Source organism: Rissa tridactyla, chromosome 20 (genome assembly GCF_028500815.1).
Source record: "Rissa tridactyla isolate bRisTri1 chromosome 20, bRisTri1.patW.cur.20221130, whole genome shotgun sequence".
Classification (NCBI taxonomy): domain Eukaryota; kingdom Metazoa; phylum Chordata; class Aves; order Charadriiformes; family Laridae; genus Rissa; species Rissa tridactyla.
The window spans coordinates 6,944,303-6,966,842 of NC_071485.1; the positions used below are offsets into that span (position 1 = coordinate 6,944,303).

General features: G+C 45.5%; 1 protein-coding gene across 1 annotated transcript in view; it reads left to right on the plus strand.

The window, feature by feature from the left end:
- Positions 1-22,540, plus strand: part of DPYSL2 (dihydropyrimidinase like 2) — an 80,375-nt gene that overhangs the window by 844 nt on the left and 56,991 nt on the right. Inside the window, exon 2 of the mRNA XM_054224821.1 lies at positions 1,359-1,469. The gene's annotated coding sequence lies outside the window, so the exon portion shown is untranslated. The remainder of the gene's footprint in view (positions 1-1,358; positions 1,470-22,540) is intronic.

Here is a 22,540-nt window from a genome sequence, read left to right on the forward strand (position 1 = left end):
GCTGCTGGGAGAAAGCTGTGGCAAGGAGAGTCAGGGTGGGGAAAGTTCCTGCGAGGGTCCTGGAGGAGCAATGGATGCTGTCCAGTGTCCACGCATCTGTCAAAAGAGGACTGGTCTACAGTGTCGGGAAGAGAGGGCAAAGCTGCTTGGCAAGTGGGCGCCGGATTAGAGTTACAGTAACCTAAGTTTGTGCTATGCCTCATCCTTCATTGGGAGTTGTAGGTTTCAGCAGGGTCAAGCAAAGGCTTATTTTCTGAAGAATGACTGTATGAAATACAAGCAGCTCTAACTCATCAGCTGTACTGATAAGAGACGTGGGTCAAGTTTCCCGTGTACAGGCCTTCTTTTGTGGGACATAAGTGCTGCCCAGGCCTTATGCCAGCTCTCTGCTCAGAAGCAAGCCTCACTCGGACCTCTTGTAAAGCAAATGCAAAGCTCTTCTGCAGCGTTGTGACCTCCCAAGCGATTCTGGGTTGCCATGGCCACGCAGCATATTAGTGGCAGAGAGCCTGATTTAAAGCCAGGGTGAGTCTGCCCACCGGCTTCTGCAGGCTTCAGAGTGAGGGACAGAGCACAGGGTTCTCAACTGACGGCTGTTCCTTCCATCGTCTTGTTAGTGATCTGCATTCCCCAGACCGAAGCAGAGATTTAGTTGTGGTCTGGCACTTGGGAGCCAGCGTGCTAACACAGCTTCTTCCTGTGAGCTCTTACGCTGTGTTGAGTTCAGATCTGTCTCCAGATGCTCCCCGCACAGCACTCGAACACGCTGTGCTGCAATTAGTCCAGCAGGTGCCCAGCACTGCGGTTTATTATTAGCCACCCCTAATGCCGTGCTGCAGATGCACATGGTGCTTTGCAAAGAGAGGGATGGAGATTCCTTGCCCCGAGCACCCGTTTGCCTTTTGTTCCCAAAACCTCTATCCCTGGCAACTCGGGTGCCTCACAATGATTTCTTCCGCACCCCATGTGTATTCTGAGAGATAATTAACCTTTCAGCAGCTCGATTAAACAAGAACTTCTGCAACCTACCCTTCCTGGTAATGCAGCAACTTCCCTAGAAAACCACGCTTTTCTTTCATCCCAGCTTGAATTTTTTTTGAAAAAATTAAATCAATGGCCATTGATGCTTTGTGAGGTGACCTTTGTGTGTGTTGGTTGTCTGTAACACATGAAGGAAACCCAACATCAGGCTTTTGACTGGAGCAGGTTATAATTTTGAAAAGTTTTTTTTTTTAAAAAAGTCACCTATAACCTAGGTAAAACTGACACTGTATTTTCTCACAACTGTGGAGTTATTTTACTATTTTGAATGTTTAAAAGGAAGTCTGCAGTCTTTTGTTTTGTTTTTTCCTCTTCAGTGGGCGGATGCTTCTTTGAGATAAAAGAAAAAGTTTCACTCAATGCATAGATTGTGTTTTGCTTTGAGCATTAAGTACAAGGAGATTTGGCCCAAGATGAAGGGGAATCAAGTGAGTAAAATCTTTATCTATTTGAGTGGTCATATGAGCAAAGAAGAAGGTGTGATGTACATCTGTAGTATTAGGATCAGCCAGGGAAATAAGGAATAGGATTTAGCCTAAAGATGCTTCTGTAAAGTGTTCAGTCACAGCAACCTGGATAGCCTTATGTTTTACTTATTATGTTGTATTTTTTGCCCTCTGTGCATATTTTTCCTTTCTAAACATATCAGAGTGGGATAATGCAAATTTTTATAAGGCCCTTTATACATAAGTTGAGTATAAAGCTTAACAGCTGTCTCTGCTGAGCTGTAGTCTCCGGTAGCTTACTGATAGATGCATAATTTTGGATTAATCTGATCAGAAAGCAATGGCCAGCCTAATTGCAGGCAGAAGCGAAGGTAGACTTTCTGTAGACGTCTGGATTGTGAGACGAATGGGATCCAGGCAGGTACCCAAAGCAGTCTGCAGAGGGAGGGTGAGCAGCTAGGAAGCGGCTGGTCTCTGGGTGCAGGTAATGGCTGGAAAAACCACAGTACAAATGCAGCTGAGCTTCCGTCGTGCTTGTCGGTCCACAGGGGAGCCTTTGTTTTCTTCCCTTCAGCCAGTTTCTTGGTAACCACTTAAGTACAGTGACATGTATTGCCACTGCCCTCCCTTTATTTTTCCTTGGCCAGGTAGCAATCAAGCAATGTGTTTGTATTGCAAAAGAAATCCCTGTTGTCTTCCCTGAGTTGCAGCTGTATTTATCCTCCCGCCCCCGTCACTCCAAGCACCTGCATTGTTCTGTCCCTTCCAGAGTTCCCCAGATTTAAGCAATGAGCAGCTTTTCATTTATGTGCTTTCACAGATGCTTGCAAACAACTCCAGACTGAGAGCATCTTGTAGCCATTCTGTGTCAATGAATGCCCTGGTCTTGCTGCAGGCGGTTCTTTTGCTGTCTGGTTGACTACTAAAATATCTCTGATTCAGAAAAGTAATGTTCCAAGAACTTTATAGGAAAATTCATAGATAGATTCCTATAGATTAGAACCTGCTATGCCCTAGCTAGTAATTTTAGGGCATGCTGGGATGACTGAAGAAGCTAAACTCTTTTAGAGTACTGTTGCAAAACTAAGCCATGTGCACTGCTACCACACTTGCTTCTCTCTGCTTTCTGTACCGGCAAGGCAATACAGACTCTCGCCACCATTTAAGGTTGTCTCCAGGGCTTTAAAGCTCCCTGCAGCTGAGGCCCCTGTTTAGTGGCTGCCTCCTAGCTCTTTTCAGGGTCTCTGTCTGACAAATGAGGAGGTTGGGGAAATAAATAAGTAAAAATGAAAAAGCAGTACCTTCTTCCTTGCCTGATTCTCATCTCCGTTTCCTTGTCATGGAACGGAGAGATGAGAACATCTCTCTGTTCCCCTGTGCCAGGAAATGTGATGCACAGTTTGCTGGAGGCAGGCACACTAATAGTCTAGGCCTCTGTAAGACGTCTCAAGTTGGGAATCTTAATTGCTAAGCACTTTTGAAATCCTTGCTGTAAACACTTCAGGGTTTTTCCTGTCAGGATGGGCGTCTGGCCAGTGGATTTCTATTCTGCACCCTCCCTTCAGCATCAGGATCTTCAGAAGAGCTGTTCATGTCAATGGTGTTGAGTGTTGGGCTGCTCCCAGCTGTTATTTCTGGGATCAGCTGCCTGACTTTCCTGATCCAGAAACTGTAAGAAAAACAAATGCCATGGGGGGAAGTTGCTGCCCTCCAGCGCTGCAGCCTGGCTGTCAGACCCAATATTTTGAGGTGTCGCAGTAGATCCACCCATGCTGGTATGTGGGTCTGTTTGCACTGGCTTGCTCGTTCTGCTGTGCACTCCTTGACCAGACTTGTGTCTGGTGCTGTGTCTGGTACTGTGCTCTTGTTGCATTTATTTGTGCTTATGTGTTAATTCAAGGGTAAAGGATTTTTTTTGTTGTTGTTCAGCTCTACACAGAACTCTATGGAATTATTAAGAACTGTAGGTTTCAGTGCCTCCCCATCTCATATGACAGGGATGAGCTGACAGAAGGATTGTCCAACTGAGAGCCTCTCCTTTGCCCGTGTCTGAGCGAGGGAAGGGAAGGAGGGCAGTACAGAATGAGTCATAGACTGGATGAATTGTTCTGGCAGGGCCTGACCCTGATGTATTCAGATGTATCCAGGCATAGCTGAATGAAATGTAATGGTCTGAAGTTCTGTGATGATCTTTGCCTAAATTAGGGTGCTTTTTTTTTTTTTCAGTGATGGTCTGATATTTAAGTCCCTTCTGTTTCTTTATCCAAGGTTTACTGCCCTCCTGCCCCCTGAGCTTTAAGGTTTGATGACCTTGCAGGTGGTGTATTGTCCTCCTGCAAAAAAAAGAAACCTGCATGTTTGCTAATCTTACCTTTTGTTTAGATCTCCCTGCTTACATCTAGAAAGACACCAGGCAAATCAGATGTACCCCGGAGCTATTCACTGTGGGAGTTCAGTAAAGGATTGCAACCCCAGAGTGTTTTGGAAATGTGTTGAGAGGAGTGTAGAGGCCTTAGGTGTTTTCAAAGGTTTGCTTTGGATTTCTTTTTAGGATTTCTTTTTTTTGTCTTCCCCCCCCGCCCCCTCCCCCCAACAAGTGAAACAACGTTTGTCACTATGGTGGAAGAAATCCTTTTTTCCCTCACAGATAGAGACTCCTGCAGGAGCACTAGTTCATTTTGTTAGTTCTAACATAAAGGAAGACACTTCTTTTTCTCAGCTCTGGGGCCATTTACAGTAGTTCCTCTTTCAGGATGACTTCCAAGTGTTTTGCTGATGCGATGCCATGGGGGCATCTTGAGTCAAAAAGGGAATGTGTAAGAAGGTCGGAAGCTTCAATGGGCTAAAGTAGGAGGGAGAGACTTGGCATCCATCAAGGTTGGCACAGCAGTAGGAGATAGTCTGAAGAAAGAGCCAAGAAGAAACAGCAAAAACATTGTGGAGCTCTGTCAGCAATGGCAATTTTATGTATTGAAACAACTGATAAGTTTTAGGCAGTGAGGAGTTTGGAGCAGGCTCAGTCTGACTGTCTAGCCACTCTGTGCAATAGGTTTGCACTTCACAACTGGAATACAAACAACTGCCATGGGAACCTTAATATCAAACTGGTAGTAGCACGGACAGCTCGGCAGAGTTCAGTTTTGGTACAGAAGATCTAGCCTTGATCACGGAGCGTAGATGTACAACTGCTTTCTCCAGCGTGGTCCTGGCTGGGACTTCTGAGCAGCAGTGCCCGCTTGAGAGCAGCATGGCAAGGGACAAGTGGCAGCACGGTCAAGTGTTTGTCCACACGACAGGAACAAAGCGTGGCCAGCAGCCATGTTGTGCCACCGGGCTGCAACTATCCCAGAGAAGAGAGGTCCCTCGTTGTGTCTAGGGGCCCGTCGTCAAAAGGGTGATTTGTGATGCTGGGGAGAGCGGGAGAAAGGAGTGTGATAAGTGCATAAGAACGATCATAAGCTCGGCCCTTTAGGATAATTGATTAATTACTCTCATTTTATTAAGCAATGTATTAAGTAAGGTTCAGTGCACTAAAAACTCATTAACTAGGGCAGTCAGGGACAAGCACAACAGGCACATGCAATTTGATTTTCACAAGGGTTGCAAAACACCCTCATGTCTACACAAAACCCCTTTGAAGTCCCAAGTCATCACATCCTGCACCTGGAAGAGCAACACAGCTAAACTGCTCCATGTAGGACTGTTTATCTTCCAGAAGGCCTTTGCTGTCAGGAGCCTGTCTTTGGAAGTTAGTGGGACTTTTGCTTTGACGTCTCTGTGGTCAAAACTAGAAGCCTCTTTTAAATGACTTTAAAACTGTAGTGAAAGGAAGGCGGCTCTGTATGTGAGGAGAGCTGTGGGAAGAGCCGAGAGGCCTCGGCAGCTGAGTGATGTAGCCTGCATCCTCCGTGTGAAGGAGCAGGTTGGTTGTTGGGGTGGATGTTGCAAATGGGTGTGAGTCCGTCGTGCCTGCCTGGCTTGGAATATAGTGCTGCCAAACTGAATTTGGGTTGGAGGTTCTGACAGGGTCCGGGCAATGGGTAACACTGGAGTCAGAATCACAGAATGGTTTGGGTTGGAAGGGACCTTAAAGATCATCTCGTTCCACCCCCCTGCCCTGTGCAGGGAATCCTTCCACTAGACCAGGTTGCTCCAAGCCCCATCCAGCCTGGCCTTGAACCCCTCCAGGGATGGGGCAGCCACGGCTTCTCTGGGCGAATAACTGAGTCTAACTCCCAAGAAAGCCACACCAACGCACTTCCTCCCAGCTCTTTAGTGTCCAGCAGAGCACTGCCTGATGCACCCGCCAGCCAAAGTGGGAGCTGGATCTTAAGTCCTCCTGGCAAATCTTTGGCTGTGTTGTCAGTAACTGGGTTGGCAGTCTGTTGTCAACCTTGAATATTTTGTGGAGATTGGGACCGCTTTTGTTATCATAATGGAAGTCATAATGAAAATGTAGCTTGCTTTAGTGTGTGGTATGGCTCAGTGAACCATTTACCATGGCCTCATAGACATAGCGCTTTGTAGTTGGAGAACCATTGACTTAATGCAGTGCTGAAAGGTAATTTTGCTGTTACAGTGATGGATACAGCACCATAACAAGGGTAGAAAATAGTGTCTATTTATAGGCCTCTCATCGAGATACATGAACTGTAGAATGAAGCATTTTCTCAGCGACAATCTGAAGAATCGTGTGAGAACTGCTGACAGCTTGGACTCCGGCCTGTGGTGGTGAGGCACAGAGAAGCAGGAAAGATGGATACAGTAATTACGATGAAGGCAAAGTCAGCTGACAAATTGGCTGTTTCCTTTTTTCCATACAGTTAGGAGTGACAAATGATTTAATTTATATTACTTCCTTACATTAAACTTCAGCATGGCCAACTGCCTGGAGATTAATACAGTCTATGGATCTTGCAGATCACATTTATTTTAATGTGTTTTCTTTTTAAAGGTTCATAATGAATTTTGCTTTTGGTTCTAGTCTGTTAGGTCCCTGAAATGTAGTGTTTGCAAGAAACCTAGCTGAAAGGATTACAGTGCAATTAAAATTCCTTGTCCTTTTTCTTTCTCCTTTCTGGCACTCCTGTGCGTAGAGTGGATTGTTTCTGTCTGGAAGATCTAATTAAGCTTGCAACGCTGAAAGAGACGGTAAAGAGTTAGAGGTGGCTTTTTCAATTCAATATAGGTGGGGCATGAGAGCCACACATCTTGCTTATTTCACATTCTTATATAATTTGTACATGACATAACAATAAACGTAGATGGGGATGATTGTTTAACGGAGTCACATTGATTTACAGTGCTGAGAATGTGGCCCGTACTTTCCAAAAATGGGATTAACCGGATCTAGCTTGCTCTCTATGCAAAAGAATGCAGAGGCCTTTCTCAGTGTGTATTAACATTTTAGCAGGCTCTGAATCAGTTCTCGCAGCCAGTGCTAAAAAATAAAATCTGATGTTATTTTTAACTCTGTAATAGTGGATATGGAAATAGCTAGCTTCCAGGAACAGGAGAATAGTTAACAGAAACAGTAAGCATTTTCATTGGATTTGGCTTCAGTTTCTTCTTGAAATTTATGCACTGACACATCAAAGTTTTTCCTCAACATGTTTATCAAGAGCAGCCACTGATTAATCTCTCTGTGTAAATTTTGGTTGTGCTGTGTTGATGGGTGTTCAGCGCTCTTAAGCTTCTGATCTTGTTTGAGTAGGTTGAAATAAGGCATAGGCCTAAAGTCAGCACCTCTTGAGGAAGAGGAGGCTCTTCACGGGGGGAGGCTGATCGTGCGGATCCGGTGCCGGGTGAGGACTGCGCAGATGCGGTTTCCAAAGGGGCTCAGGCTGCATGAAGTGACCAGGCGTGTGTCCCCGCTGAGGATCTCTAGTGGCGGCTGCAACCTTGTCACTTCCTGCCTTTGTCCTTGCCTTTGCAGACCCATCTGCTGCGCTCTTTAGAAAAACCTGCCTCTGAGCTTCCATTCTGCCTCTGTAAAATGGGTATAATGGGATTTCTTACCTCCCTTGCCCTCACTGCAGTAGGAAGGCTTGGGCTTTGTGCGGCGGGGACCGTGGAGGACTTGAGGCACACACGGCACCAGTGTTGCCCCAGTTTCAGTTCTGCCTGCTAACTGGCAGCAGAGTGAGTGCCAGTTCCTCAGGATGTAGGCTGAGCAATTTTTGCTGTAAAAGCTACTTGCATAGTCTCTGTGGCTAAATTAATCCAGCGGTGTGTCCTCTGCTGCCGTTTTTGTGATTTCTCACTGACCTCGTGATTTATACAAGACCTCACGAGTGATGCCCATCTGAGGGCATTTCCCTCAGGTTTCTTATTTAATTTATTCATTTAAGTCCAGCTTTCTGCTGCACTGTCCGAGAGCAGAAATCTCTCAGTAGCATGGAAAAAGGCACAAAACCAAGGCGAAGGTAGATCTCAACAAGAGCTTGCAAAGGCCTAGGCTTGATGATTGGTAACCAAGGCAACGAGGCCTCTTTTGAAAGAAGTGCTTGCTGTGGCCCCCCATTTTGTGCAGAGAACTGGTCAGCATTAAAAATTAGAGAAGGCAAGGTAAGATCTATTAGGCAAAGGCGTCAGACAGGCAATCAGAAGTGCGTGCCGTCTTGCTGACTGAATTAAAGCAGGCGCCACGTGGGGACGAATGTTCACTGCTGGTTTGATTATTGCCTTGCAAATGGCCGAAGGGGCTGTTACTGCTAAAGAAGAAATGAAAATATAGATAGCAAGGAAAAGTTTTTATCTAAGTGGCCACAGTCTCCTCTTTTTTTACACTGTAAATCTGTGGCAGAACTCAGACAGCAGCTATTGTAACAGAAGGTGCAAGTGTAGCCCAAAGCCTCCCTGAATGGGAAAATTCCTACAGGTCTGATTTTAATTGCTTGATTTGGCATGGGGATAAAGTGGAGGGAGACACAAGTGACTGTTTTAAACCACTTTTGTCTTCCCGTCATCTGTTAAAAGACCCGGGGGTTAACAGGTATTATGGCTGTTTTAATTTACATTCATAATGTAATGTTCTTCGGCTGACAGTCTCTTTCTTTTCGCTTAATAGCCCTTGAACGTGCCCTGCATCTCTCCTGGTCAATATTTAAGTTCTGATTTTAGTCTTTTAGAAAACGATCTGTGGTGTAGGGAGAGGATCTTGTGTGGATGCATCTGAACCAGACCTCTGTTGTGGGGCTGCATGCGGTTGCAGGGGGCTGCTCTCTCTCCCGGTCAGTCCTTCTGCTCCGCTATTCCCCAGGGCTTTTCCATATTTGTGTCTGGACAATTGGATCTGCTAGGAGATGAGCTTAGTTTTGCCTCAGCACGTATGGAAACTTCGATCCCTGGAGCTGAACCAACAGTATTGTATTCATTTCAGATGAGCCACATCCAGGGCTCGTTTGCTGCTTAAACCTTGGTTGTGTCGAATCCTGTTGTAGGGGTTAAGTCAGTCGCTGCGTCCAGCTCTGCAGGTAATCCTCTGGCAAGGTTCAAATCTGGTCCTGAACATCTGTGCTGCAAAATCCCTCGCAATGCACTTCTCGCACCGCTGGCCAGCGCGATCACATCCATCTACCAGGAAAACTTCAATGGGTTGGAAGTGGACAAATCCGTTCCAAAGCTAAATGTGTGATAAACAGTCTGAACAAAGGCATCAGTGGAGGGGTCTGTAGCCACAGATGTTTTTACTGCCCAGTGCTTTTGGTCATATAAAGTGGGCCCAGCATTTTTATTGTGCAGCCGTGGGTTACTTTTTGGCTGCTTCAGGGTAAGCGGAGGATGGTTGTCTTTTGTCTTCAGCTGGGCCTCATTTCAGTGTTGTTTAAGCTGTTGAAGCTAAAATTCAGTGATCTACAATAAGCATTATATAGAGAGGGGGGTGTATTGGCGAACTGGAGCTGATCTGTGTTTGGCAGCTCCAAAGGATGAAGAGAAACAGACCCCTGCGTTTCTCTGAGAGCTCTTCCTGCCCTCTGAAGAGCACCCGTTCTGCATTCTGCTGCCATTGCTATAGTAACTTTCTGCCTCCTGGTTTTGTTATGAATGGCAATGGGAAAAGCCTCCATGCAGGCTCCAGCTGATACCCTGCTGTTTCAGACATCCTCAAGGCTTGCTTTCATTTTTAACCCATGAATGGATGGTGCTTTTTAGCCAGGGGTTCCTTTGTGAGCCTGTGTTTTCTTCCTTTTGTCTCTGTGCATTCAACAGCGTGCCATATGTCCAGTGTACACAAAGAGGAGAAATTTGGAGCAAGCAGCTTTATACAGGCAGAGGTCTGGATCTTTGGAGGAGGGAGTGCTGGGTGTTTTTGGGAGATGGCGGTTTATAGTGGTGTTTTTGCGAGATGAACGGGAGCCAGTGGGGTTCAGCAGCTACCAGTGCTGTGCTCTGAAGGCTGACTTTGTCTTCCTTTATCACAATCCAGGCATCCCCTCTCCAGACACAATGCAGCTCTTTTCCTTCTGCCAGCACGCTCTCCCTCTGAGACCTGCTGCTGCCATGGAAAACAGCATAAAGCACGGGTGAATCTATTCTTTAACCAGTTGTGAGCAGCAGGTCAATGTTAGTGCTGCCATTTAACAAATATGTGGATGGATCCCACGAAAGGCAAGTGGCTTGCTCAAGTCAAGAGAATGAACACCAGATGTGGGAAAAGAGCTCAGGAATTTGAGGATGCTGTCACACTAACAATTTTTGTTTAGAAGAGCACTGAAATGATGTGACCTTGCAAATGACCTAGTGCTAGAGGCTATCCACATACAGGTAGCTACCAAAAAAAGGATGGTGGCGGAAACAGTCACAGGTGAGAGAGAGAGACACAATTATTTTCTCCAGTGAGGAGACAAGTTTCCAGAGACAGAGTTGCTTGTGTTCTCAAAGAGGAATCAAACCCAGCTTTCCAACTTTATTATTATTCTTAGAGATAGTGGTAACCTTTTCCTCGCAGCACCCTGTGATTTATCCTCAGTTAGAGCATCTTTTCGGCATGACCAGAAAAATTTATCTCCCTATGCTGCCCAAGGTGCTGTTGAAACATTTTTTCAAGATGTGCCTTAACTTGAATTTTGCTGCTGTTTGTTAAAGTTCTCGGGCATGAATATATTTTAGGCTCACAGAATCCTACCTTGAATTGAAAGAGAGATCGTTTGAAAAATGATGTGCTTTAAAATCCTGCTTCTCCCAACTGACTGGACGATTACAGATTTTCAGATGATGGGTATACTGTTTGTGCTAAGTCATGCACACGTTCTTATTAGAAAATAACTGCTTACCTTAACACTAACACTTCTCAAACCTGATTTTTGAGATGCGAATTAGTGTATAATGCTGTAGACCTGTTAAGTAGTTTCATTTTGTTACTGTGGTTTTTTGTTCTCTTATCTCCACATCTGAAATGATTTTGTGTTCGCTAAAGAATTAATGAATTTATCATCTTTGCAGACAATTAGTCGTATTGCCACTTAATAGACACAGGTGAGTGCAGTGACATACCGATGGTCACAAAGCGAGTCAGTGGCAGAGCCAGGCGGGGAGCCTGCGCTTTCATTCCCCCTCCGGTATTGCGAAATGATAATGCTGCTTCTCTTGACAGGTTTTGGTACGCGGTGTAGAACAGAGAAGTAAGCGTGCTAAAGTAGGCTGGTTTGCTTTTAAAGCCGCACTGAAGTATGTATATTTATTTCACTGCATACCTGCCAAAGAAGCTTGGCAGATTAGAGTCCGCTGCCTAACTCTTGCATTTGCACACATTAGCAAAGCAAAGGGAGAAACTGTAGAACAGCCAGTGCATATTTCCCACTGTGATGCTAATTTGTTGGCTTCTGTTTGGGAAAGAAAATGGTGAGTAATTTGAGGGAGGTTGTTTGTTTGTTTTTCCTCTGTAAGACTGGAAAAACTGATCCAGATTAAAAATTAATTGGGTGCTACTCGGCCTGGGGAGAATTCTGCCATATTCTGGGGCTCAGCCTTCAAAGTGTGGAGCACTGAATTCTGCAGGACAGAACACCTGAATGGTAGCTTAAATCTCAATGAGAGGGTTTATTTACCAATACTGCTGAGGCCATCATATATTTCTGAATCTGGTGCAAGGAGATGCACAGATCAGTCAGGAGATGTAAGTGCGATCCATTTTCTTTTGCGTATCAGTATTGCAGCTGCTGAAGAGGAGCGTGTGTCTTCCTTAGAGCTCTGTTGTCAGAGTTGGATACTGAAGCCAGGCTCATTGTTTGGAAATGTTCTTACACTTGCAGCGGGGCAGTGCTGGCAATGCTGGGATCCCTGGGGCGTTCCCTGACTCTGTGTGTCTTCCAAATGTCAGCTCAGCTCAACTGGCTTGGGCCTGGGCATCGTCCGTGCGAGGATTTTGTAGTGGTTACAGGGTGAGGCTTTTGTGAATATTCTGTATCTAAATATGTGAAGTGAATATTAAATCTGTCTATTGAGCCATGCTTAAAATGGATTTGAACACGTTGTCAAATGGTTTGCGAGAGAATTTCTTTCCTTTCTCTTTTCTTTTTAAAGGGTTAAAATGGTTGTTGGAAAACTGCAGTTCTTCATTTTGAAGTCAGAATGTCTTTCTATGCAAACGTTTCCTGTGATCCTACGAAAAGTACAACTCAACCTTAAAAAAAACAAACCCCAACTGTTTAGCCCCTAAATGAGATGTTTTGTATCAGATGGAAGGCAGGTCAGTCTGAAATTTTGCGTTTTGATTCACTGAAGTTTGTTTAACAAATTGTTTCATGTTGACCTCAGATCACTACAGCAAAATCCCAGCATAGGAGGGGGAGGAAAGGCTGTTTTACACAGAATGGAACACAGAGCCTGACCTCTTGGTACTGCTCTTCTGGAAGAGGTAGTAATACCCTGCATTTTCACTGAATTACAACAGGCTCTTTGGATGATTTTAAACAAATGTTTCCGCCCGTAGTGGAGGGTATGCAATTTGTACTCTTTTTGAAACACCAGTACCAAATTTATGGGGATGTTAAAAGAGTGTGTATTTCACTGGTGGGGGAAACAGTCGCCCTGTGTGTCACTCCTCACCCTGCTCAGGGAAAGAGGGCTGTGACACTGGCATATGTCTCTGGCTGTGCAGGGATACCCTGGCAGAGGAGGACGGGGGGTCTCCATGTGCTGGTGACACATTACTGTTCCTTTCAAAAGCAGCAGCTGGCAGCCCTCTGATTAGCATGCTACAGATGGCAGCGAGATGCAAAGGGCCTCTCCCGTCCCCTCACTGGAGCACCCTCCGTGCTGTCACCTCCCTCCCTGATTCAAGGGAACCCGTTGCTGCTTGCTGGGGTTTCCCATCCTGACAGTCGCAGCTGCAAAGCAACGAGCTGTGTGTAGGGCTTTGGCCTGGAACACATGCAAAGCGCTCCCAGCCTGCTCTGGTCCTCGGGAGTGATGCGACCGGCAGGGATGATGGTTTTGTCAGGAGTGCCTTCTGCAAGCTGAGGGGACGAAAGGCATAGTCCACTCAGGAGTTAATTCTCTGGCTGATGTGGGAGGCACACAAATTTATTAAATAAAAGCTTGTAATGCAGTTTAATAAGATTAGATTTATTTAATAAGTGCAACATGAGGACGTTGGTTCATGTTAGCAGCAACTGCAGTGCCCCCAGACTTAATGGGTTCTACAGAGCAGCACAAAGAGGTCTGGTTTTTGCATTGCTGTTACTGTTTTTAGTCCTTTTTTCTTACTACTACTGTTATTCCTGGGTTTTGCCTGCTTCTGCCCCTGCCTAGAAAGAAGGACTGAAAACTACGGAGGGCAGCGTGAGCAGAACAGTGGTGGTGGCTAGGAGGATCCCCAAATAGGGCTGACTTCAGACAAACAAGAGCCTGGACCAGTGTCTTGCTGTTGCTCCATGTGACAGGCTGCTTCTGCGGTTTTAGGTGGGTCATTTGAATTTCTATGCCTCATTTCCCATGTGTACAGTGAGGCTAATAATGCTGCCTTTGTCTGTCCTGTCTATTTAAAATGTAATGAGATGAGATTTTCAAAAATGACAAATGATTTTCAGTGCCTCGTGTGAGTGCTTAGCTGAAGGCGTCTTCAGAAGTGACTGAACTCTCTCCTGCTGGGCAGTATGGCCTGGTGAGGTTTTCAAGCTGTGTCAGCAAACTGAAGAAACTGAGCGGCACAGAGAGTGCAGGTTCCTGACTGAAGCTTTTTCTTCTTAGCTTAACTTTTAAACTCAGTAACACCCATGTGTCTTACCAGTTAGCATTGGTTCTCCCGGACATCACGCTTGGAGAGAAGGGAAACCTTTATAAAAACAAGGGAAAAAAGCGAAGTTTTTCTTTCTCTTGCATTCCGCATTGTGAGGTTTGATGACTTGACTTGATTTTTGCTTTGAAATTTCCAGCATGAAACTTTCACTTAACTATTTGTGCTTCGCATTCTTCTTTCTGCTATTGAACCAAATCCCAGTTCAGCATGTCCCTTGAAACACTGGTCATCGAGAAAATCTTAGCTTGACACTTTTTGAAAAGATTGCTTCTTTTGTGTATGTTTTTAACATTACAGAGCACATGACATGCTGCAATAGTAATATGGAGCATACTGGGAAGCTTTAGTTCTATCTGTTTCACTTGAAAGTGGAATTCTGTTTGCTTTAGTAGGGTTATTCCCTGGTGTTGCAGTTGGAAATGGTATCAACCTGGCACGATGGGCCAGCTTAGCCATAATGTTCATTAGCTTTCCATTGTAGTGATTCTCTCTTCTGTGTTATTGTCTCTGCTTGGCATTTTTATTGCAGAATAAAGCATGACAGTCCATTTCCCTTTATCAATGAACTCAAGATACTTTCCCTTTCTCTCCTCTTGGGTTCACCAAGTCAGTCATTGCGTGTGTGTCAACACGATTAACAGTGTATTCAGAGCTGTTTTCTAAATACCTACCTGTGCAGACTGGTGCAACGTGTTTAAAATAGGCTCTAAAGCCACTACCAAACACAGAGTCCGTGAGGTGAAGCTGCTTAATGCAGCTTAAGGGTAAGATGCTTTTGTGCTATGAGCCAGTAGAACTTTCATCCAGGGAAGCTGATAAACAGAACCATCAGCATACGTAACATCATCTTCTGAACCCACCTGGGCGCTTTCATCCATCATCCCTTCTTTACGTGGATGTGCCCTTCCTCTCTTTTCTTTTAATTTGTGTAGCTCAGATCTCTGCAGTGAAAAGTCTTGAGTGCCTGGTGAGGGATAGGGGAGATGTTTCTGTGCCCATGGATGCGTTTGTGTGCACGCATGTGTGATGAATATTCTAAGCACAGTTCTGATCCAAGTGCTGAGTACATTGCTGCCTGTGAGTGCAGAAAACTGGTTTCAGGGCCCAAGGAAGTCTTCTCTGAGACCGTCATCCTATATTATGGCCTGTCATCCTATAGTATGAGTGCAACATAGCAGACGACGTCCCAGGATATTCTGTAGAGTTAAGTATTTCCATTCCAATAAGTGGGGAGACAGTTCCACTTAGTGGGAAGTGCTGCAGGAGTTGCCATGAAATAGCAGGGACAGGAGAGCGCAATTCTAGAGTTGTTGAAAGGGAGGGTGAAGCTGGGCTGCATCTTCGATATGATAGCAGCATCTTAAGCCAAGTAGTATTTTTTTATCATGAGTCTGAGACACTTGTCAAGTTTACTGCTGGCTTATTTTTAGTGCTGTTGTGTCCTGTCTTGAAGGAAACCGGAGAGCTATAACACTCAAAGTCAAATGAGTGAATCATTCATAGAGCATGATATGCTTTATGACCCTTACTATTATTGTTGTCATCATTATTTATTAACATAGTGCTTAGAAGGTGTGTGAAGCCATGTGGATCACAGCTCTGGCACGCTCGCAATGGGAAGATCTTATCTGGGGAGATGGAGAGCGGTCAAGAGATCCCAGTGACAGGACATAAACAATAATATTCACCCATCCTTCTCCTTCACTTCTTGACCGGAGCTCCCTGACTTGGAGCTCCCTGACTTGGAAGGTCTTTATTTTAATCCATCTTGTGATAGTAAAGATTATCATTGTCCATTTTGGGTCCTTTTGGGAAAATGCTGGCAAAATTTTAAATATTTTCCAGTCCACAAATCAATAGCTATTTCCTGTTGAGTCCCAGTTCCATACAGATTTTAATGGTGGTAAGCCAGTAGCCGACATATTCTTAGAGAGGTGTTCAGAGGAAATGTTAATATTTAATGATGCCTTTTTGTGGTTAGACGGGTGAGTTCTCTTAATGATGCTGTCTGGAAGAAGCATACCTCAATCCTCAGCAGTAATCAATCCACAAGCCTTTTCCAAGGCTTCAAAATGTTGCAGGACATTTATGGACCTTAAGGAAATCAGCAGGTTTCCTGGAACTTTTGCCTTAAATGCTGAACACTTCAGAGAGATTCCTATTGCTTCTATCCATGATTATCATCCTGGGAATAGCTGAAAAGTGTCTGATTTCAGAGCAGGTGTTTCACATGCATTTATTTTATAAAGACTGAATTAGTAAGGGCAGATTTTGAAGGCAGTGAGGCTCTCCACTTCCCCTGGAAGTCAATGGGAGTTGTGTGCCTAATTTCCATTTGTGCCTTTGGAAAATCCCTTTCTAATTGACTAAATATTTGTACTATTGGCTGTGGGCACAATGTGGCTTTCAAACCATCTGTTTTCATGGACTAAAACCCACTGGCAACAAACCTTGATTGGCAGAAATTTGCCAGGGCTGGTTTACATTAGTTGAGGTTGCTGAGGACAAAACCATAAAGGAAAAGAGAGGCATAGGATAAGCAGAAATAAAAAGGACCATGGAAATAAGTGAGCTTTGTTTCAGCATTTGAATGGACTTTACTCATTTATCAAAAGACTTTCTTCTGGTCTTTAATGTTTCTGAAATAATGTGTCTCATCTTCGAGTGCTCACCGCCAAGAAAAGCTGTCAACCACTCCAGCAATTATCATATCCCGAAGGGAAGTTGGTTAATGATTTCTCTGTAGACAACTTGGTCTTTCAGTTTTTGTGCTATGCCAGAACAATTCCAACTCAGTGAAGCATTTTAGGATTTGGTTTGATTCTTAATGTTCGAGGAATATTCTGGAAACACAGTTGTTCACTGCCACCTCTTGATACTGAGCCTGCGCCTTAGAAAAATGAAAATCACAGGATCAGATGCAGGGCTCAGCCACAGGTAAGGCGAGAACCAGAGAGAGGGAAGATAGATTTCCCAGCTCCTGGTCAGGCAGGGAAATTCACAGGCTATTGCAGTGGCACATGCAACAAGTTGGTATTTTTAAGGGCTGCATAATTTTGTAAGCAGTGGTGGTTGCAGAGGTCAGCACAGGCTATCCCAAGCCCTTCCTCTGAGCATCCTTGAAATTTGGTTGTGGATTTATAGTCAAGCTTTGTTCAGCTTCTCTTTGAAACTCACTTGCTAGCGCGTGTAAGAGTGGTCATTGGATCTCTGCTTTTACCCCCATGCTCCCAGGCATCATGAAGATTTTCCTCTATGCTCAGTAAAAGGAATTAGCAAGCTTCACTGTGGAGTCTCCTCTCAGTGGACCCAGCTGAAAACACGGTATCAACTTGATTTAATTCTGAGGACGAAACTGTGTTCTTAAATTGTGACCCAATGAAACTTAATTGAAGGACTGTCATTAACTTAAAACTGTCTGGTATTTCACTTGAATTTGCTCCCAAGTGTGAACGTCACCTGTGCTTCAGCTAGCGTAAGCCCACGTTTTGGCACATACACCTGCTTCATTCGTATGGATTGCTGCAGCTTTCCCTGGTAAGGTTTTCACCTGGGCTCCTTAGGGCTGGTGTTCGGATGTTGGAGGCGTTGAGCACAGTACCTGTGCAGCCAGGGACAGGTAGATCTCCCCTGTGCGGAGGGGCCTGTTATGTTCACGATAATCTGCTAGAAATCTCTATGAATATCTGGTGGCCATGAAAACCCCGGCCCTGGCTAGGTCTTAGGGGCGCTGTCAGGGAGGGTCCAGGCTAGAGTTCCCTAAGCCATGCCTCAAGATGGCATGGTGGCTCACACCAGTCTCTTTCTTTGCTCATTTTCACTGAAGAATCTAGGTTTTGTGGAGTTCTGCTTTTGCAAATATCCAAATTTCAGTGGTATCCTGCCTTGCATGATAGATTTTGCACCCACTGGAAGTATTAATAATTAATTATTTGCAATAGGAAGAGCCCCAGATATGGAACTAGTTGCTGTCACTTATTTTAATAATGGCAATTTAATGGCAGAATATACTGCTGTAATTTCTCGCTGGGTTCTTAATCTTTAAATAATGAAGAAAATTCTGGATTTGCAGTGATTGTCTCACCTAAGGATGAGTAGGCAAATAAAGCACCACAGAACTTATGTCGCGTTGTTTCTAATTCAAATCAAGTTTGATTGTTCAGCCTTACCTTGCATGTGTAGGTAACTATTGCGATGAAATGAAATAAAGAATAATTTTCATTTTATGCATGAGAAGTAAGTTGGCACATCTCGGCCAGATGGAATAGGAAACCAGGAATCACTAGAACGACTGATGCAATGGAGGTTAGTGAAGGAGTCATTGAATCATAGAATTGTCTAGGTTGGAAGGGACCTTTCAGATTCCGTCCTGAGTTTTTCTAGGCAGGCCACAGATGCCAGAGCACCGTAGCACAGAGGCAGTGTTAGTATGTAAGTAGAGAGACCTAATTTTTCACTCGTTTGATGAGGAACCTGCCTATTTCATATCTTTGTGCTCACATTCCCCCCTCTATATCAATGTAAAACTTTTTTGCAAAAGGATCCTTGTGAAATCCTCGTGCTCTTCATGCTGTCCTTTTTTTCTTGTCTTTGCCAGGGCAAATCCGCAGGCAGGGGTTGTCTTTTGTGCTGTGGAACTGCAGTGCTTCAGGTACTGAGTACTTATGTCACTTAGGACTTTTGTGCACTGGCATAAAAGAATCTTAAATTAAGCCAGTTCTGCCATCGCTTTCCTCCGCAGTTTCAGGCAGGCTGTGCAAGCTCTCTGTTCATCACTGTCCTTATTTGTAGTGTTGAGTTGTAGTCACTTGCCCAGAAGTGTCCAGAGTGTTTTGATGTTAAGAAAACCCGTGATTCCGCTCAGTTTCCCTCTTTCATTCCTTTATTATATGGTATGTGGATAACATTAACTGATAAAATTAACTACTTTTTTGTGTATTACTAAATAGTTCATCTGCAAGTAAGTGTTCAAGTTAGTTACTCTGCTCTGCATACCTGTATCACTGCGTTATTTCAAGGACTAATTAATACTCATTATAGGATTGGAATATGAAACCTGCTGCATGGAGGCTGAAGGCTACCAGTGTGACTCCAGCTGGCCTGATGGGTTTCTCAGGTCCTGTTTATGCATCTTCAGTGTTTTTCCACCTTTGTTGTCAGTAGGGCTGAGTATGATCTGTTATCTGAGGAATTTTTCTTATTGATGCTGGATTTATGAAATTCAGATGAGGGTCAGTGTTATTTTCAAAGTAATTTATGTGGTTCAGAGTGAAAATAGATGCCCTATGGGATTACTAAGCACACGTGGATTATCAGCATCTGGTGACTTTTCAGCAAAAGTTGCTTATTTCCATGCTTAGAGCATGGGCATCTCCAGTTGCTGGTTTAGTATATTACCACTCAGGAGTTGTTCTATGCTAATTAGCTGTAAACAAACTCAAACTGAAATGTTAGTTGCATCAGCCTGTACTCTTTTTATGGTAACAAAGTTCATAAGGAATCTCCTATCTCTGGCTGGGAATTCTGGGATCAACAGAACCCATTGTCGAACATTATAGAGGCTCGACTGGACTCATGTAGACAGTTTCTATGGCGGGTCACAAAGTCAGAGTGATTTGGCGGGTCTAAGTTCCCAGTGCACTGGCTAGTTGAGCTTTACTCATGATAGAACTCTTCCTGTAGGAAAAATAATATCCTAGGAATAAAGCTGTGGAGTCATGTAGGTGTATCAAAACGTTTCAGTTCAAGTATAACTAAAAGAATGAGTAGAATTTGCTACAGCGTGGCCATTTCTCAGGATCTGATACCTGAGTTTCACAGGTGGGAATAAAATCTTTTGAAATTACCCCATTTTTTTTCCAGTGTCCATAAAAGGACCATAAATACATAGAGTACTGTACAAACACCCTGTGAAATACCCAAAAAGGAGAATACAGTCAAAGGAGGGTTCCTTTTAGTAGTTCAGTGGTTCTTTTGGAGCGCCTGAGTTTCCACATGGGTAATGGAAGTTGTCTTTGGCTTGATATGTGAGATCAGTCAGAGACTCAACACATCAGCCTGTGGTAAGGTGTCTTCGATAGACTTCCTGTGAGCCTACCTGGAAATACAAACACGAAATAACTGAAGACACTGCTAAATGTGTGCTCAAGTGCATGTGGAAAGGGGAAATACTTGGAGATGGCCGTTCAATACGTGATCATTGTCCCTGTTTTGAGGGTTTATTGGAAAAGAGTCAGATCTGTATGGTAGGAAACCTCATCTTTTGGGAGCGACCTTTATGAGGTCTGAAACATTGGAAGCTGCAGTCTTGTCTGCAGGATTTCGTTCTTGTCTCAGACACTTCACAGCCTCTAGGCTAGCGTGTACTGGCAGACCATTCTCTTCCCGTCCCTCCACAGAGGCCTGTGTCTGTGGCCATCTGAGCATCTTCCAAGGATGTGCCAAGTGATGAATGAGCTTTATTTAAGGCTATCCCTGAAAGCCACTGCGTGCATTTCAGCAAGCTGCAGAACGTGTCAACACAATCGCTTCAAGGCTTTTAGCTTGTTGGAGCCTCTGTCAGCACTCTCCACAGCTTCTGTGGACTGCCTGATCAGCAATGCTCTGACTATTAATATTTATAAACCTTAAATAATACAGGACTTCAGTGTACCTGAGAGGCCATATGTTGGCCTCCAATCCCCAGCAAAGCACCTGAGATCAGTGTGGCTACAGCCCTGGCTGATCAGCTCTTAACGGTCCCAGAAGGGGAAGGAGATGGAGCTTTTTCCCTGGAGGGCCTCTCTCTTTGGATGTCTCCCTCCTTCATTAGTTACCAGAGCACATCATCTTCATCCTTCAGGGCCAAGCTGCAGGCTTATTCCTTTCCTTTTAGTCTGGAGTCTTTTATCACTGTGCTGTGCATTTATTACAGGGCTTCACTTGGTTGTGACCTTGGTTTTGGCTTTTTTCCACCTTTTGGTACAAATGCATTGATTTGGGTGTGGTTTGCAGGCAGAGAGGGCTCTGAGATTTTTATTATTATTTATTTAATTTTTGCTTTGGTTTTTTTTGGCCTGAGTCTTATGAAGGTGCTTGGTAACCATTTGGTCACAGATGCCTCTAAATTAACATTTAATGTATGCATGTGCAAAGATGCATATCAATGAATAATGCATCGTAATAAACAGCTTGGTGATTGGGTTTGGTTCAGAGTGATATTGCATATGGATTAGCCTTAAGGACCCAGATCAGCGGTGTTAATGACATGTTATCAGGTGGAGACAGCCAAGCTAAACCTATTGTGTGCTGCACCACTTACCTTTGTGATAAAAATGTCTCTCCTCCCACATGCACAGCCTCAGCCGGACTTGCAGAGCCATTCCCTGTACTCTGCTGAAACAAGCCCTTGGGAAATGACTAAGGCAACCCTCCCTCCGCATTGCCAGCTGCCGGAGCCGTTTATTTAGGTACAAACCTCAGAGAATAAGTTTAAAAAAAAAAAAAAAAAAATCAAATCCTTGATACATGCAGCTGTACCAGCCACGAGGAGCAGGAGGGTGTGTTAGCCCAGCAGCTCATGCAGGGTGGAAATGGGGCTAGGGGTGGGGTGCGAGTGTCTGGACGTGGCTTTGAAACCCCCCCTCCGGGGCTGCGGCTTGCTGTGACCCCCTCGGGGCTGTCTGTAAGCCCCCCCGGGCTGGGGGTGGCCCTGACCCCCGGCTGGGTCTGGCCCTGACCCCCCCGCGCCCGGGCCGGCCGTCGGTGCCGGGCGGGCGGCGGGTGGTGCTGAAGGGACAGCGCCGGCGGCTCGCCCGGCCCGGGGGGGTGGCTCGCCCGGCGCCGGCTCCTCGCCCCCCTCGCTTTCTCGTTCTCTGCCGCCGTCTCCGAGCGCAGGGACGCTGTCGGCATGGGCAAGAGCCGGGAGGCGAGGGGCTGCTGCTCTGTCTCCTCCTCTAGAAACCTGCATTCAGCCGGAGCCGCCTTTGGCTGCCTCCCCTGATCCCCCGCAGGGAGGGACTGGGGGCTTCTGGCATTGCAGAGGCTTAATTGACTAGCAAGGTCACTAATTTCGGCTCCTGGAGGTAAGTCCTGGTTGACGGCTCATTTTCCTCTCTCCCTCGGTTCTCACACCCCTCTCCCATCTGTCTCCCTCTCTCATTCTCTCTCCAGTGCCATTAATCAGCCCTTTCGCCCCCCCTCCCCGAAGAGGGTCTACCCGAGTCACGGCACCAGCGATGCCCCAAACCCTAGAAAGCTGAGTCAGCACGTTGCCCCCCACTAACCCACCCGCGATCTCCTCTGCTCCCCTCCCTCCGGCGCCGCGGCGTTGGGAAAAGTGAGGAACAATAGGATTCCCGGAGCACTCCCCGACTCCATCATTGCGGGGCCAGGGGAGGAAGGGGAGAGGGTGGTGGGAGGAAGGAAGGAAGGGATCCTTTCTCCCCTGCCCTGGGAACACGCCTCCCGAGCCGCCGGGGGTGAGAGGTGTGCTCGGTCCCCATTAGTGACATGCAGCAATAGCAGCACTATAGCTGGGGAAGGGGAGGGGGGAGAGGGTGTGTGTGATGGGGGCTGTTGCTCCAACCTGATCGAGTCCATTTGCCAATTCACCGCTCGCATCACTTCCGGATCAGTCCTCAGTTTCTGCTGCAGAGTGAGGATTTTTTTTTATTTTTTTTTTTTTCCTCCTTTTCCCTCCCTCCCCATCTGGATGCTGGGAACTTGAAACCTCCTCCCTTGATTGCAGCAGGATCTGCCCCAACCTTCCCTCAACTTTGCACTGCATCAAAGAAAACAGAGCGAGCTACAGGCTATATTGTACCGATGGGGG